We start from the raw sequence: 14977 nt of genomic DNA on the forward strand, positions 1-14977 counted from the left end.
TTCAGGTTGTTGTAGTAGACCTGATGGTTTTTGATGTTCAGCTTTGACCTTAGAACACGTCAAACATTCTCCTACATATTTAGCAATATCGGCTTTCATACCTGGCCACCAAAAATGTTTCTTAAGATCCTTGTACATCTTCCCCGTTCCAGGATGTATTGAGTATCTGGTTTTATGAGCTTCTCTAAGTACCATTTCTCTCATATCTCCAAATTTTGGTACCCAAATACTTTCAGCCCTATACCGGGTTCCGTCTTCCCGAATATTAAGATGCTTCTCCGATCCTTTGGGTATTTCATCCTTTAAATTTCCCTCTTTTAAAACTCCGTGTTGCGCCTCCATTATTTGAGAAGTAAGGTTAGTGTGAATCATTATATTCATAGATTTTACTCAAATGGGTTCTCTGTCCTTTCTGCTCAAGGTGTCGGCTACCACATTTGCCTTCCCCGGGTGGTAACGAATCTCAAAGTCGTAATCATTCAACAATTCAATCCACCTACGCTGCCTCATATTCAGTTGTTTCTGATTAAATATGTGTTGAAGACTTTTGTGGTCGGTATATATAATACTTTTGGCCCCATATAAGTAGTGCCTCCAAGTCTTTAATGCAAAAACAACCGCGCCTAATTCCAAATCATGCGTCGTATAATTTTGCTCGTGAATCTTCAATTGTCTAGACGCATAAGCAATCACCTTCATCCGTTGCATTAATACACAACCGGGACCTTGCTTTGATGCGTCACAATAAATCACAAAATCATCATTCCCTTCAGGCAATGACAATATAGGTGCCGTAGTTAGCTTTTTCTTCAATAATTGAAACGCCTTTTCTTGTTCATCCTTCCATTCAAATTTCTTCCCTTTATGCGTTAATGCAGTCAAGGGTTTTGCTATTTTGGAGAAATCCTGGATGAATCTTCTGTAGTAACCAGCCAATCCTAAAAATTGACGTATATCCTTCGGAGTTTTTGGGGTTTCCCACTTTTTAACGGTTTCGATCTTTGCCGGGTCCACCTGGATACCTTCTTTGTTCACTATGTGACCGAGGAATTGAACTTCTTCCAACCAAAATGCACACTTTGAAAACTTAGCGTACAGTTTTTCTTTCCTCAATACTTCTAGCACTTTTCTCAAATGTTCTTCGTGCTCTTGATCATTCTTTGAATAAATAAGTATGTCATCGATGAAAACAATGAAAACTTGTCAAGATATGGCCCACACACTCGGTTCATAAGGTCCTTGAACACAGCTGGTGCGTTAGTCAATCCAAACGGCATAACCATAAACTCGTAATGACCATAACGCGTCCTAAAAGCAGTTTTTGGAATATCATCCTCCTTTACTCGCATTTGATGATATCCAGAACGTAAATCGATCTTCGAATAAACTGACGAGCCTTGTAGTTGATCAAATAAGTCGTCAATTCTCGGCAGTGGATAACGGTTTTTGATGGTAAGCTTGTTCAACTCTCTGTAGTCAATACACAACCTAAATGTACCATCCTTCTTCTTGACAAACAAAACAGGAGCTCCCCATGGTGATGTGCTTGGTTAAATGAAACCACGTTCTAATAGTTCTTTCATCTCGCTGGGTGCGAGTCTATAAGGAGCACGAGCTATTGGTGCAGCTCCTGGTACAAGATCTATTTGAAATTCAACAGATCGATGTGGAGGTAGTCCCGGTAATTCTTTCGGAAATACATCGGGAAATTCTTTTGCGACGGGAACATCATTGATGCTCTTTTCTTCAGTTTGTACTTTCTCGACGTGTGCTAGAACAGTATAGCAATCTTTTCTTATTAGTTTTTGTGCCTTCAAATTACTAATAAGATGTAGCTTCATGTTGCCCTTTTCTCCGTACACCATTAAGGGTTCTCCTTCTTCTCGTACAATGCGAATTGCATTTTTATAACATACGATCTCTGCTTTCACCTTCTTTAGCCAGTCCATGCAAACTATTACATCAAAACTCCCTAACTCTACTGGTATCAAATCAATCTTAAATATTTCACTAACCAGTTTAATTTCTCGATTCCGACATATATTATCTGCTGAAATTAATTTACCATTTGCTAATTCGAGTAAAAATTTACTATCCAAAGGCGTCAATGGACAACTTAATTTAGCACAAAAATCTCTACTCATATAGCTTCTATCTGCACCCGAATCAAATAAAACGTAATCAGATTTATTGTCAATAAGAAACGTACCCGTAACAAGCTCCGGGTCTTCCTGTGCCTCTGCCGCATTAATATTGAAAACTCTTCCGCGGTCTTGTCCATTCGTGTTCTCCTGGTTCGGGCAATTTCTAATAATGTGGCCCGGTTTTCCACATTTATAACAAACTACATTGGCATAACTTGCTCCGACACTACTTGCTCCGCCATTACTCGTTCCGACACCATTTGTTCCTTTCGTTCTGTTAACCCCTGGTCCGTAGACCTCACACTTCGCCGCGCTATGACCATTTCTTTTACACTTGTTGCAAAATTTGGTGCAGAACCCCGAGTGATACTTTTCACACCTTTGGCATAGCTGCTTCTGATTGTTGTTGTTGTTGCAGTTATTATTGTTGTTGGGATGATTGTTGTAGTTGTTGTTGTTGTTGTTGTTGTTGTTGTTGTTGTTGTTGTTGTTGGGCCGTTTGTTGTAGTTGCGATTGTTGGGATAATTGTTGCGATTGCTGTTGTTGTTGTATTGGTGATTCTTATCACCGTTTTCCTCCCACTTTCTTTTGACTTGCTTCACATTGGCCTCTTCAGTAGTCTGTTCTTTAATTCTTTCTTCAATCTGGTTTACTAGTTTGTGAGCCATTCTACATGCCTGTTGTATGGAGGCGGGCTCGTGTGAACTTATATCTTCTTGGATTCTTTCCGGTAATCCTTTCACAAACGCGTCGATCTTCTCTTCATCATCTTCGAATGCTCCCGGACACAATAGGCACAATTCTGTGAATCGTCTTTCGTATGTGGTAATATCAAATCCTTGGGTTCGTAACCCTCTAAGTTCTGTCTTGAGCTTATTGACCTCGGTTCTGGGACGGTACTTCTCATTCATCAAGTGCTTGAATGCAGACCACGGTAGTGCGTACGCATCATCTTGTCCCACTTGCTCTAGATAGGTATTCCACCATGTTAACGCAGAACCTGTGAAGGTATGCGTAGCGTACTTCACTTTGTCCTCTTCAGTACACTTACTTATGGCAAACACCGATTTGACCTTCTCGGTCCACCGTTTCAATCCGATCGGTCCTTCGGTTCCATCAAATTCCAAAGGTTTGCAGGCAGTGAATTCTTTGTAGGTGCATCCTACTCGATTTCCTGTACTGCTAGATCCAAGGTTATTGTTGGTATGTAGCGCAGCCTGTACTGCGGCTATGTTTGAAGCTTGGAAAAGTACGGAATTCCTCTTCATTCATATTCACGGTGTGTCGAGTAGTAGGTGCCATTTCCTTCAAAATAGTCAAATGGAACAAGTTAATCATACAGAATATTAAGAGTAGTTAATAGTATTTCGTAGCATAATATGAACTCATTTATAAAAGCTTTTTCTTCATATTAGCGTTTTATAAGTTTAAATTCCGGTAGTACCTACCCGTTAAGTTCATACTTAGTAGCTAATATACAATTCAACTACTACAATTCTATATGAAAAACTAATTATAATAATATTTCGCGTTCAAACTTTTACACAATATTTTACAAACTTACAATACCGCTTATTTTACATATAGCATGAAATATAGCACACAATAAATTTGATACAAGATGGTTGTGAAGATAATTCTAGCTAGTACACAATTCGTTCAGCAAAGGCAATAAAGACACGTAATTCATACGTCCAGAAACAAGTCATGCATTCTGGTTTTACTAGGATTACTTCCCATCCTTGGTCTTGTGGAACATAACCGTTATGGCCGTTGATAAGATAGCGTGTTGTAACGTCGTCAAAGGGACGAGGGTTACGTAATGACCAACAGTCTCGTAATAACCTAAAAACCTCATTTCTTACCCCAATTACCGACTCCGTCACTTGTGGGAATGTTTTGTTTAATAGTTGTAGCCCGATGTTCTTTTTCTCACTTTGGTGAGAAGCGAACATTACTAACCCGTAAGCATAGAATGCTTTTTTATGTTGCATGTTAGCCGCTTTTTCTAAATCATGAAGTCCTATATTCGGATACATTGAGTCAAAATAATTTCTTAACCCGTTGAGTAAAATAGCATTTGGGTTCCCCGCAATATATGCGTCAAAGTAAACACATCGTAACTTATAGGTTTCCCAATGTGATATCCCCCATCTTTCAAACGAAAGTCTCTTATAAACCAAGGCATTCTTGGAACGTTCTTCGAATGTCTTACAAACTGATTTCGTCGTAAATAGTTGTGACGAAGAATTCTGACCGACTCTAGACAAGATTTCATCAATCATGTCTCCGGGTAGGTCTCTTAAAATATTGGGTTGTCTATCCATTTTGTGTTTTTATACTGTAAAATAGACAAGAGTTAGATTCATAAAAAAAATACTTATTAATACAAGCAATTTTTATATATATCATAAAGCATAAGCACACTATATTACATATATTACACCACACGAATACAACTATCTTATTCCGACTCGCTCGTTTCTTCTTCTTCGGTTTTGGTTCGTTTTTCCAAGTTTCTAGGGATATATGATGTTCCCCTAATACGAGCTGTCGTTTTCCACAACGGTTTAGAAAAACCTAGTTGTTTAGAGGTTCCCGGGTCATTGTTACAACTTAAGGGCTTTGGGGGTTGACGATACATATAAAGTTCATCGGGGTTGGAATTCGATTTCTCTATTTTTATGCCCTTTCCCTTATTATTTTCTTTTGCCTTTTTAAATTCAGTCGGGGTAATTTCTATAACATCATCGGAATTCTCGTCGGAATCCGATTCATTGGAGAATTGGTAATCCTCCCAATATTTTGCTTCCTTTGCAGAAACACCATTGACCATAATTAACCTTGGTCGGTTGGTTGAGGATTTTCTTTTACTTAACCATTTTATTATTTCCCCCACCGGTTCTATTTCCTCCTCCGGTTCCTCCTCTTCCGGTTCTGATTCTTCTTCCGGTTCTGATTCTTCTTCCGGTTCTTCTTCGGGATCTTGTGAATCAGCCCAATATATATTCGACTCTTCGTTATTATTAGGTGAGTCAATGGGATTTGTGCTAGAGGTAGACATCTATCACATAATATCAAACATGTTAAGAGATTAATATATCACATAATATATACATGTTAATAATATATAGTTTCCAACAAAAATGTTAAGCAATCATTTTTAAAGAAAACACGGTCGAAGTCCAGACTCACTAATGCATCCTAACAAACTCGATAAGACACACTAATGCAAATTTTCTGGTTCTCTAAGACCAACGCTCGGATACCAACTGAAATGTCCCGTTCTTATTGATTAAAAACGTTCCATATTAATTGATTTCGTTGCGAGGTTTTGACCTCTATATGAGACGTTTTTCAAAGACTGCATTCATTTTGAAACAAACCATAACCTTTATTTCATCAATAAAGGTTTAAAAAGCCTTACGTAGATTATCAAATAATGATAATCTAAAATATCCTGTTTACACACGACCATTACATAATGGTTTACAATACAAATATGTTACAACAAAATAAGTTTCTTGAATGCAGTTTTTACACAATATCATACAAGCATGGACTCCAAATCTCGTCCTTATTTAAGTATGCGATAGCGGAAGCTCTTAATAATCACCTGAGAATAAACATGCTTAAAACATCAACAAAAATGTTGGTGAGTTATAGGTTTAACCTATATATATCAAATCATAATAATAGACCACAAGATTTCATATTTCAATACACATCCCATACATAGAGATAAAAATCATTCATATGGTGAACACCTGGTAACAGACATTAACAAGATGCATATATAAGAATATCCCCATCATTCCGGGACACCCTTCGGATATGATATAAATTTCGAAGTACTAAAGCATCCGGTACTTTGGATGGGGTTTGTTAGGCCCAATAGATCTATCTTTAGGATTCGCGTCAATTAAGGTGTCTGTTCCCTAATTCTTAGATTACCAGACTTAATAAAAAGGGGCATATTCGATTTCGATAATTCAACCATAGAATGTAGTTTCACGTACTTGTGTCTATTTTGTAAATCATTTATAAAACCTGCATGTATTCTCATCCCAAAAATATTAGATTTTAAAAGTGGGACTATAACTCACTTTCACAGATTTTTACTTCGTCGGGAAGTAAGACTTGGCCACTGGTTGATTCACGAACCTATAACAATATATACATATATATCAAAGTATGTTCAAAATATATTTACAACACTTTTAATATATTTTGATGTTTTAAGTTTATTAAATCAGCTGTCCTCGTTAGTAACCTACAACTAGTTGTCCACAGTTAGATGTACAGAAATAAATCGATAAATATTATCTTGAATCAATCCACGACCCAGTGTATACGTATCTCAGTATTGATCACAACTCAAACTATATATATTTTGGAATCAACCTCAACCCTGTATAGCTAACTCCAACATTCACATATAGAGTGTCTATGGTTGTTCTGAAATATATATAGATGTGTCGACATGATAGGTTGAAACATTGTATACGTGTCTATGGTATCTCAAGATTACATAATATACAATACAAGTTGATTAAGTTATGGTTGGAATAGATTTGTTACCAATTTTCACGTAGCTAAAATGAGAAAAATTATCCAATCTTGTTTTACCCACAACTTCTTCATTTTAAATCCGTTTTGAGTGAATTAAATTGCTATGGTTTCATATTGAACTCTATTTTATGAATCTAAATAGAAAATGTATAGGTTTATAGTCGGAAAAATAATTTACAAGTCGTTTTTGTAAAGGTAGTCATTTCAGTCGAAAGAACGACGTCTAGATGACCATTTTAGAAAACATACTTCCACTTTGAGTTTAACCATAATTTTTGGATATAGTTTCATGTTCATAATAAAAATCATTTTCCCATAATAACAACTTTTAAATCAAAGTTTATCATAGTTTTTAATTAACTAACCCAAAACAGCCCGCGGTGTTACTACGACGGCGTAAATCCGGTTTTACGGTGTTTTTCGTGTTTCCAGGTTTTAAATCATTAAGTTAGCATATCATATAGATATAGAACATGTGTTTAGTTGATTTTAAAAGTCAAGTTAGAAGGATTAACTTTTATTTGCGAACAAGTTTAGAATTAACTAAACTATGTTCTAGTGATTACAAGTTTAAACCTTCGAATAAGATAGCTTTATATGTATGAATCGAATGATGTTATGAACATCATTACTACCTAAAGTTCCTTGGATAAACCTAATGGAAATGAGAAAAATAGATCTAGCTTCAAAGGATCCTTGGATAGCTTGAAAGTTCTTGAAGCAGAATCATGACACGAAAACAATTTCAAGTAAGATTTCCACTCGAAATAACATTGTTATAGTTATAGAAATTGAATTAAAGTTTGAATATGATTATTACCTTGTATTAGAAAGATAACCTACTATAAGTAACAAAGGTTTCTTGATCTTGGATGATTACTTGGAATGGATTTAGAAAACTTGGAAGTAAACTTGCAATCTTGGAAGTATTCTTTATTTTATGAAACTAGAACTTTTGGAATTTATGAAGAACACTTAGAACTTGAAGATAGAACTTGAGAGAGATCAATTAGATGAAGAAAATTGAAGAATGAAAGTGTTTGTAGGTGGTTTTGGTCGTTGGTGTATGGATTAGATATAAAGGATATGTAATTTTGTTTTCATGTAAATAAGTCATGAATGATTACTCATATTTTTGTAATTTTATGAGATATTTCATGCTAGTTTCCAAATGATGGTTCCCACATGTGTTAGGTGACTCACATGGGCTGCTAAGAGCTGATCATTGGAGTGTATATATCAATAGTACATACATCTAAAAGCTGTGTATTGTACAAGTACGAATACAGGTGCATACGAGTAGAATTGTTGATGAAACTGAATGAGGATGTAATTGTAAGCATTTTTGTTAAGTAGAAGTATTTTGATAAGTTTATTGAATTCTTTCAAAAGTGTATAAATACATATTAAAACACTACATGTATATACATTTTAACTGAGTCGTTAAGTCATCGTTAGTCGTTACATGTAAGTGTTGTTTTGAAACCTTTAGGTTAACGATCTTGTTAAATGTTGTTAACCCAATGTTTATAATATCAAATGAGATTTTAAATTATTATATTATTATGATATTATCATGTATGAATATCTCTTAATATGATATATATACATTAAATGTCGTTACAACGATAATCGTTACATATATGTCTCGTTTAAAAATCATTAAGTTAGTAGTCTTGTTTTTACCTATGTAGTTCATTGTTAATATACTTAATGATATGTTTACTTATCATAGTATCATGTTAACTATATATATATCCATATATATGTCATCATATAGTTTTTACAAGTTTTAACGTTCGTGAATCACCGGTCAACTTGGGTGGTCAATTGTCTATATGAAACCTATTTCAATTAATCAAGTCTTAACAAGTTTGATTGCTTAACATGTTGGAAACACTTAATCATGTAAATAACAATTTCATTTAATATATATATAAATATATATAAACATGGAAAAGTTCGGGTCACTACACTGGAGCTGTGACAAAACTGGCTATCTTGAACAGCAGATGTAAAGTTATTTTCGGTAATAATAACGCTAAAGGAATTAGTACAGCTACGTGTTAAACGTTTACTCAGGTTCCAAGTGTTTTCAGGTGCATAACTATATGCATCAATCTTTTCTCCCGTAAATGAAATGCGGTTGGTTCATCCTCTCGATCGAGGTGTTTTCAAGAATCATGAAAGGTTTGAACGCAGAATGTAATCGTGAAGATACAAATGATGTTTAAGACAAAATCAAGTGGCAACTTGAAGAATTGTTTAGTTTCATATGTTATAATCAATATTTTAATTCATTTTAATTGTCTAATGTTATTAGTCCACAGTCGATAGTTCACAGTTGACAGTCCAATAATTTATATATAGTTTAATATATAATATTCGAATTAATTAATACGTGTCATGACCCGTATACGTCTCAGACTCGATCACAACTCAAACTATATATATTATTGTAGAATCAACCTCAACCCTGTATAGAGAACTCGATCATTACTGCATATAGAGTGTCTATGGTGATTCCAAATAATATATATAGATGCGTCGATATGATATGTCAAAACCTTGTATACGTGTCCCGATATTTAAAGTGCGTAAAATAAATAACAGAAATTAAATAACGAAAAATAAAGTGCGTAAAGTAAATAACAGAAATTAAATGACGATAAATAAAATTGCGAGAATATAAATTGCGATAAATAAACTGCGATAAATAAATTGCGATAATTAAATGGTAATACGGAATTAACAGTTAACTAGGAACAGTTAGCTAGGATTTTGTTAGCGTGGATTCTTAATAGAATTTCATATTGTTAATTAATCTGTTTCTAGTCAATTTTTATTGTGTCCATTATTTCTTCATTATGCCACTTGTTGGATTCTGATAGGTCAAAATCCAAATATGAAATTGAATTTGAATGAAAATAGTTATTCTTTGGTGAACGGATACGTATCTCGGTGGTTGTAAATAGGATAGTGAATAACTGTTGAATCAGATTCAAAGAATATACAATGTAACTTATTAATGTGAAATTTAAATATTCCTCGGGTATTACCTACCCGTTAAAATATTTTCACCATTAACAGTTTGTACAAAAGAAGTTTTAATTACAATCTTTTTGAAAACATATATACATATATATTTTCTTCAGATGTAATCATGGATTTAATGAGTCAATATGATATTAAATTCATTTAATTTATCGTTAGAACAAGAATATATAATCTCTAACATATTAGAGATTACATAATCACCATGTCGAACGAAGATAAATGATATAGAACGATTCGTAGAACAATAATTATATTCGAGGTACAGAATGAGATGTTGAGGCATGGATTGTTGATGGTAGTGGTGTTGTTACTGATGGTTCTGTTGATGCTGGTGATGTTGCTGAAGCTGGTAAGTTTTGCACCATGTTCTCCAAGTTGATTACTCGAGCGCGAAGCTCGTTGACTTCTTCGATTACCCCGGGATGATTGTCGGTCGGAACGAGCGGATGAATAAGGTTTAGAATCTGAGTTATGATATAGTCGTGGCGAGATATTTGGGAAATGAGGGTGAAATGGTGTTACGAACAGGTTCGCCGGTAAGTGCTTCAGGTTCTTCGCCAAAAGGTGAATTCTTTTAGTGGATGGGATCGCCTTCTGCGTGTCTCCATTGATTAAGTCGACTATGAATCCATCAGATGAATTTGGGGATGGATGATTGGTTGATTCATTCTGGTGTCGTTGCTTCCGGAGCTAAGATGACTATCCATTCTGAATAACTGTCGGGATAACTATCGGAATAGCTGTCGGAATCCGAGGGACTCGATCTAGTTGAGGGATTCATCTCGTGCGATCAGATGAAGGATTTTCGATAAGAAATAGATTATAGGATGTAGATTAGTATCTTGCAATACATAATTTACATATACATATATAATCTAAAATCTCATAAGTTACGGAGAAATCTACGGAAGCTGTCAGGCAAAGATAACAATAACAGACACGCTAAGATATGAATTAGCAGATACGCTAAGATACGAATTTTGTCTATACACTTTTCATGCAATCATTGCAGTAAGATGTGTCTAGACTAGGAATGATAAGCAGGTAATATCCTAAGGATGATAAGCAGATGATTTTCGACAAAAATGGTAAGCAAAACTTTTGACATGCAGACACGGTCGAAGTCCAGACTCACTAATGCATCCAAACAACTATCAGTTAGACATACTAATGCAAGACCTAGTTCGCTAAGACCACTGCTCTGATACCAACTGAAACAACCCATCCTAATCCATCCGGACGAAGTCCATATCGATTACAAACAATTCACAACAGTTGATTACATCGCGAGGTACTTGACCTCTATATGATACATTTACAAACATTGCATTCGTTTTTTGAAAAGACAATCTTTCATTACATTGAAAGTTGACGGCATGCATACCATTTCATAATACATCTAACTATGATTGACTTAATAATAATCTTGATGAACTCAACAACTCGAATGCAACGTCTTTTAAAATATGCCATGAATGACTCCAAGTAATGGCTCTAATATGAGCTAATGCACAGCGGAAGATTTCTTTCATACCTGAGAATAAACATGATTTCAAGTGTCAACCAAAAGGTTGGTGAGTTCATTAGTTTAACATAAACAATCATTTTACAATTTTAATAGACCACAAGATTTCATATTTCCATTTCTCATAAACATACGTCCCATACATAGAGACAAAAATATCATTCATATGGATTGAACACCTGGTAACCGACATTCACAAGATGCATATAAGAATATCCCCATCATTCCGGGATCCTCCATCGGACATGATATAAATTTCAAAGTACTAAAGCATCCGGTACTTTGGATGGGGCTTGTTGGGCCCGATAGATCTATCTTTAGAGTTCGCGTCAATTACGGTGTCTGTTCCCAAATTCTTAGATTACCAGACTTAATAAAAAGGGGCATATTCGATTTCGATCATTCAACCATATAATGTAGTTTTGATTACTTGTGTCTATTTCGTAAAAACATTTATAAAAATTGCACATGTATTCTCAGCCCAAAAATATGAAGGGTAAAAAGGTAAATGAAACTCACCATACTGTATTTTGTAGTAAAAATACATGTAACATCTATGAACAAGTGTAAGGTTGGCCTTGGATTCACGAACCTATATCATTTGTGTAAATATTTATTAATACACATAATCGTAATCGAATAAGTTTATATATATAACCTATTTAATGATATTATCTTCATATTAATAATATACTTATATTTCATATATTCTTTTTATATATTAAAATATGTCGTTATGTTATATATGTTAAATATATATATCTATGTTTTTCATTTGTTTAACAAAACAGTAGTTCAAATTATGCTAAATTAGTATTAGTAAAAATAATGATAATAACATTAATGATATACTTATGTTAATAATAACTCTATTAGTGATAATAACATTGATGTTATTATTAATACTTGTAAAAAAAATGTTAATTTTAAATTTTTTTTTTAATGTTAATGATAGTTATGATATTATTTTTAGTAATTACATAATAATAATACTCGTGATAACATAAATAATAATACCTATGTTAATATTAACAATTCTATTATTTGTAAAAAGATAATAATACTAATATTTATGAAAATAATAATAATTTGTATTATGTTCATAATGATAATAATAGTGATGATAATACATATGATAATAATAGTGATGATATATGTTCGTAATCTTATATTAATAATGATTTCAATAATAATACTAATAATAATAACCTAAATAATAATGCTTGTAATAATAATAATAATCTGGACATTAAAATTCATAATGATAGTAATAATTATAGATATGATAGTAACACTCATTTTTAATGATAATAATATGAAATTGTATTATTATAGTAATACTGATAATTAACTCGACCATAATAATAATAATAATAATAATAATAATAATAATAATAATAATAATAATAATAATAATAATAATAATAATAATAATAATAATAATAATAATAGTCATAATTGTAACTATAATCATGATAATAATAATATTTGTTAGTTAATACTTTTATTATTAAGAATAATAATATCCATGGTATTAATATTAATAATTAACATAACAATAATATTCATATTAATAATAATAATAACAATTAATAATAATAAGTCGTAATAATAATAAGTAGTAATAATAAATAAATATATAAAGGCTACCTCAAAAGAATGTTTTTCCAAAAAAAAAACAGCCCATGCCCAGGCTCGATCCCCCGACCTCTCGTTACACGCAAACACCTCGAACCAGTGGGCTGTGCTCGTTTTTCCGAAATATAACAGAAAACATTAGTATATAACCCGTACTTTCTTTTCAGTCCTTATTCACCTTCTTCCTCATATTTACATCGACCAGGGACTTGTACCTCAACCCGAAATTTAATTACTAACTTGATTTTGAGTCTTGAATTGAGTATAACAGAGTTGTTTGTGATAATTTGGTTTGAAAAAAATAAATATAAGGGAGCACAGAGGCCTGCTGTTCGTCGAGCATATCACAAAAAAAAATGTGATTTTCGATTTTGAATGTATTATAGCTAAAGACTATAACACAAAATATTTTCCTAATCTCATATAGAAACTATAGGAATCATTATTTCAAATTAATTCCTCGCAGGCAACTCGAATTTGATGGATGAAGAATTGTTGACTTTTTTGATTCGAAAACTTTGACTCGAAAATTCGTACTCGATATAATAAATTGGGTTTTGAAATTGTTCAGATAGATTGAGTGTGAGATTCCTAACAAGGCTACATTTCTAGATTTTTGAATTAAATTCGTTTTCTTGTTTTTTGGAATTTTTGAACTAACACAGAGGTATTGCGTTGGAAAAAAAAATAATAGTTTAGTTTAACAAACTTCAATAATTTAAAGCAGTTATAATTGATGTTAAGGGTGGAGAAGTTGACTGAATTTTATCAACAAAATAAAGGATCGTCTATTATATTGAGCAAGTGGGGTGTCGACATGAATCAGAGGCAGGAAAAAAACGAAAGTGAAGAAAAAAAATAATACAACTTGATTTTGATTTGTAACAGATTTTAGCTGCTATCTAATGTGATTTGTACTAGAATAAGGACAGGAATCTTCAATCTATTATAGTGTGAGAGTGATGTGAAACTGAATTTGATCATGTGTTTTGTCTAATTCAATAAATAAATAAAAAATAATAATAATAATACTTTTAATAATAATAATAATAATTTTATCAATAATTAATAATAATAATACTGAATATTATTATTAATAATAACATAATAATAATACAATTAATAATAGTTATCCTAATAATATTAATATTTATCATAATAATGATATTTTTTTAATAATAATAAAATTAATTAATTATAGTAATATCAAATAATACTAATATTAATTAAATAACTAAAATCATAATTTTATTAATGATAATATTAGTAATAACAATATAACTAATAGTTTTTGTAGTGATACTTATATTAATAATGAATAACTAATATTAGTAACAAGGATAATGATAATAACTTAACTATCTTAATGTTAATAGTTTTAATAATCATGTTATTAATATTAATAGTGATAATAATTAGTAATACAATATTACTAATAAGTAATAATAATAATATTTATAACTATATTTTAGCTTGTATTTACATTTATTATAGTAACATTACTTATTATTAATTATGTATTATTTAATACTTATCTAGTAACATTTAATTAATATTTATATGTTTTAACAATATACATATAATAAATATTATGTTCATATATTATATGTATATTCAAATTACTAAATATAATTATGTTTTACATATCTAGATTCATTATCTAGATAGATGTATCAGTTATATTTATCAAAACAATTTAAACTCAAAGTATAACATTATACCATTATACTTTGTTAATCATTGACAAATTATGTTCGACATCAATTAATAACAAGTTTTAGTTATTTTAATTTATCTTTCTTAATAACTAATTCACATATCAGTTCTCTACTATATTTATTTTACAATATATAATTATGTATAAGTATAGTTACTTACATGTACATTTCTATTTACATTTATAGGTTTCGTGAATCGTCAGGCACAGTCCAGGGTAATTTATTATATGAACATAGTTCCAACATTTTCGAGACTCACTATTACAAACTTTGCTTATCGTGTCGGAACCATATAAAGATTAAAGTTTAAATTTGGTCGGAA

The sequence above is a fragment of the Rutidosis leptorrhynchoides genome, chromosome 9 (assembly GCF_046630445.1).
Source record: "Rutidosis leptorrhynchoides isolate AG116_Rl617_1_P2 chromosome 9, CSIRO_AGI_Rlap_v1, whole genome shotgun sequence".
In the NCBI taxonomy this organism is placed as follows: Eukaryota; Viridiplantae; Streptophyta; class Magnoliopsida; order Asterales; family Asteraceae; genus Rutidosis; species Rutidosis leptorrhynchoides.